At 36.8% G+C, this 4,732-nt stretch overlaps 1 long non-coding RNA gene across 1 annotated transcript; it reads right to left on the reverse strand.

Moving 5' to 3' along the window:
• Positions 1-805: 805 nt before the first annotated feature.
• Positions 806-2,195, reverse strand: LOC311069193. Its single transcript, XR_014603494.1, has 2 exons — positions 1,897-2,195; positions 806-1,825 (listed from the first exon to the last, which is right to left on the reverse strand). It is a non-coding gene; the product is annotated as an uncharacterized lncRNA (long non-coding RNA).
• Positions 2,196-4,732: the final 2,537 nt, after the last annotated feature.

The following is a 4,732-nucleotide window of genomic DNA, read 5'->3' on the forward strand; positions in this document are numbered from 1 at the left end:
AAACATTTGTCAACTATGATTAAGCATAGGAATACTAAAATTAATACAGTATGTTGTTTAGTTTTAATTGTTTGTACTTGTAAAAGAACAGGCTAGCTGTTGTCCATAACATGATACGTTAATTGTAATAGGCTACTATTGAAATTCCCACAAGCATTTCAACAATAATTTGAAGTGGATCATAAATCAATTTGCCCCAAAAATATGCTTAAATCTCTATACATGTACTTGTGTTTAAATTCAAATAACATGCGCAACACACATGACTAAACCTGATTAGTTTGGTTGGTTCTTATGATTATGAGCTAAGCACGTCACTTCTGAGGGCTTCAGTTCTGTTGTGCGTTGATAAATGTGAATAAAAGTGTACATTTAAACTGTTAAATTATACAGAGTGATCTCTTCAGAGGACCTGGAGGAAACCACTCAATTTGTAAGGATTACATTGGCAATGGTTTTTTTTTTTTGCAATTAACTTTGAACCGTGAACAGTTTTGGTGAATCAACTTTCATCGGAGGGACAGAAATATCTCAGATTTCATTCAAATATCTCAGTTTTTGTTTTGAAGATGAACAAAAGTCTTAAAGGGCACTTATTATGCAAAATTCAATTTTACATGGCGTTTGAACATAAATGTGTGTTGGCAGTGTGTGTTTGTGGCAATTAGAGGTATCACAGCAGCTCTTAAATGTCTAGATTATTACTGATTCCAGAAAGGTAACGACTACGCCACCCAGAACTAACTCTGGGAAAAGCCCAAGGGGCACAGGTTCGAGTTCTCAGAGAATGACCAAGAGGCATGGGTACCTGGTATAAAACTTGTACATCTTTATTAAACAACAATAATTAGAATTTGGCTCGTTCAATGAATCACACGTAACAGCAGGAAGATTTCACCCAGCAAGCAACACCAACTGCTGCAAAACAAACAAGAAAAGAAACAAAAACAAACACCACAACAAAAGAGCTGGGGCTTACCACTAGGGCGGCAGGCTTGACACCGGGCTTCACAAATGCCCGTAGTAGTAATAATAATAATAATAAACACACACGTGCCCCAAACCACTCACACCCTCCAAAGGATTCACGGCAACTCCACGCCACTCTGGTGAACAGTGAGACAACCACACGGGAAGGGTCAGCCTGCCCTCTCCAGGCCCCAGCTCCAGTACAAGAAAAAAAGAAAAGGTTACAGCAAAAAGAAATAACAAACAACAAAATACAAAAAATACAAAACAACGATAATCAAAAAAATAATCAATTACAGCAAACCAAACATCAATTTGGCAAAACAAAATCAATGAGAACAACACTGACCAAATGCAAACAAGCCCTACTGTTTGCAACAAATCAAGAAAATCAAAACCAGGAAAGAAACATAACGTTACTAATGGCAATAAAGGAATAAACAAAACAAAATAACAGGACAGATTATTAAATACCAAGTCGGCGTTACCACATATAAGCAAAATAAATGAGGCCAAAACAAAACACAATAAATATAAAACAAATGAATATAAGAAAACACAAAGGCAAAACAAGCGTTACTGAATGCAATGCAAACTTAACGGATGCAAAACATGCATTTAACGAAAGCAAAACGAATGTTAAAGACAAAAGTAAATAAAAGAAAAGCAAAATGAAAACACAAGAATAGAAAACAAAATAATTAAACAAAATTAATAAATACAACCCAAATCATTAAACAAAACCAAATTAAAGCAAAACAGCAGTGTTGAAGGTGCAAGCCATGCTGAAATCAAGTTGTTGCAGGATGCAAACTGGAAGCCAAACACAGGCCCACTCACAGAATGGTTTCAACTCCTAAAACACAAAAGAATTGTAACCCCATTTACCTTTATGAGGGCCAAAGGGAAATAGAAGGTTATACATACCAAATCGTGCAAAACACATCATCTATCCGGCAGCCACCACTCTATTTGATCACATGCCGACGGCAGAATTCACCCACAAAGGCATCACATGCAGTTCGCACATACAGCGGAGCGCCACGGCAACGCAACGGTTGTTAATCATCTATGGGTGCAACAAGCACTCAACCGAACGCCAGCCCAACCGAAATTACTGTTAGCAAACAACAAACATGTAAAAAGGACTTGTAGCATCTACCACACGGAAAACCACGAAGAAAACACCCATACATACCCCTCGTGCAGCGCAACGAGACGCCGGAAGTGAGATCGCCAGGTATGACGCAATACCCGTTTTACCGTACCGCTCGCCTTATATACACGCGCCCTCGCAAATGTTACCCGAGGGGGGGCGTGGTCAAAAAGGACCACAGCAATAATTTGCGTTTCACCACATGTGCACAACCACCCTATAATGATAAAATACCACCCAGTGCTTTTTTTAAAATCTCCATAAATCACAACACTGTCTCAGAACAAGCCGTTATCAGATTCTGGGCAATGTGACGTACTTTTGCACCAGCCCCTTCCACGACTGTTAACTGACACTGCAGTTTTAGCGTAGACCCGCCCTGAGTGAGCTAAACACACAGTCCGCCATTGTTTCCACACCGGAGCAGCTGTAGACAAGAAGGTCTCCTAAAGCGATTGCGGTGTTTTGTTATAAGATGTAAGAATGAACATAGCCGTCTTCATTTACTCCCTTGCGAAAAAGAAGTGTGCTTAATTATATTAAAAGTGTACTTTTTGTGTACTTCAAATCTTAAAAGTATACTTTTTAAAAAGTGCACTTACAGATAATGTAATATAATTAAAATTAAAGGCAACTTAAGTGTACTTACAGAGAATACACTTTAATGAGGATATTTATTAACACACTTAAGTGCGCTCTTTTTATTAATGTCTAATTAAGTTTTATTTAAAGCAAGTACACTTTAATGACAATATTTTTAGAAACAAAGTGCACTTTTTAAAAATGCACTTTATAATAATGTCTAAATAAGTATTACTTAAAACAAGTACACATTAATGACAATATTTCTAAACACACTTAAGTGCACTTTTTAAAATGCACTTTGTAATAAATCTTACTTAAGGTTTACTTAAAGCAAGTACACTTTATTGACAATATTTCTAAACACACTTAAGAGCACTTTTTAAAAATGCAATTTGTAATGTCTACTTAAGTTTTACTTACAGCAAGTACACTGTAATGACAATATTTCTAAACACACTTAAGTACACTTTTTAAAAATTCACTTTGTAATGTCTACTCAAGTTTTACTTAAAGCAAGTACACTTTAATGACAATACTTATAAACACACTTAAAGCAACACTAAATAACTTTTTTTACCTTAAAATAATGTTTCCAAAATCATTTAAGTGGTTAGTCAAGTCGTAACAGGGTGAAAGGCACTTCTGCATTCGCTTTGCGGCCCTACATGTATGTCTGCTATAACCGCACTATGCAAGTTTGCCAGATTGGATAGAGTTTCTGTAGTTCGAATGAGACATAGAAAACTACAAATTTGACTTGCTTTACGGCAAGCGTTACAATAGTCATTATTTTGTTTTTCTTCGTTTCTGATGTCGCAATACATCATACTTTCATAAAATCATGCAACATACTCTACCTTGTCTGTGGACATCGTTCATTCAAAAGCCAGTGCTGCTGGATAAACAGCGAGCGTCCGTGCGACTGTAGGCTGCAGTAGGCTACATTATTTACGACAGCGGTAATGGACAATTCCGCTTCCAACCTGTAGGGCGACCGAAGATAAAAAGTTATTTAGTGTTGCTTTAAATGCACTTTTCAAAAATGCAGTTTGAAATAATGTGCAATTAAGTTTTACTTAAAACAAGTACACTTTAATGACAGTATTTCTAAACACACTTAAGTGCACTTTTAGAAAATGCATTTTGTAATGAAGCTTATTTAATTTTTACTTAAAGCAAGGATACATTAATGACAATATTTCTAAACATGCTTGAGTGCACTTTTAGATAATGCACTTTGTAATAAAGCTTACTTAAGTTTTAAAGCAAGTACACTTTAATGACAATATTTCTAAACACATAAGCACTTTTAGAAAATGTACTTTGTAATAAACCTCACTTAAAGCTGCCGTCGGAAACATCGAATGCCGTCAGATTTTTTTTTATCATATTCAGTGAAATTGACGCTATAATCTGACAGAACAACATAAATAAGGTGGTTTTAGAAAAAAAACCGAGCTTCTAACTCCACCTGGAGCGTGTTATTTGTTTTGCAAAAATCCACCGCTCTGGATCATCGGGTCCAATCAGCGCAGGGGGGTGTGAAAATCTACTAACAAGCTTCCAATTCCTCGGTTATTGCTATCTATGGATAGATTAGCCAGGGCAGCCTACCTCCGAGTCCATGGTGTTGATCGATGCTGAAGAGACGGATGCGTTCATAGAAAATCAGGTACACACGCACAGTGACGCACTGACGAGCACGACCTCGATGGGAGGGTGCTCGCTGGTAGTGGGGGAGGGGCATGAGAGTTGTAAACATTCAAAATTTTGGCTAAGTCGACCCAATCTGCCAGACTTGCCGACTGCAGCTTTAAGTTTTAGTTAAAGCAAGTACACTTTAATGACAATATTTCTAAACACATGTAAGTGCACTTTTTTCAAAATGTGCACAATGTGGTGTGCCTTAATGCACTTGAAAGTGTCAGTTTTCTGTATACTATTTGACATAAAGTGTAATTTATGAGGAATATTTGTACTTAATGTAATAGTAATGTAGCCTACTGTACTTTACATCTGTGT

Source organism: Abramis brama, assembly GCF_963993115.1.
Source record: "Abramis brama genome assembly, chromosome: 19".
Lineage (NCBI taxonomy): Eukaryota > Metazoa > Chordata > Actinopteri > Cypriniformes > Leuciscidae > Abramis > Abramis brama.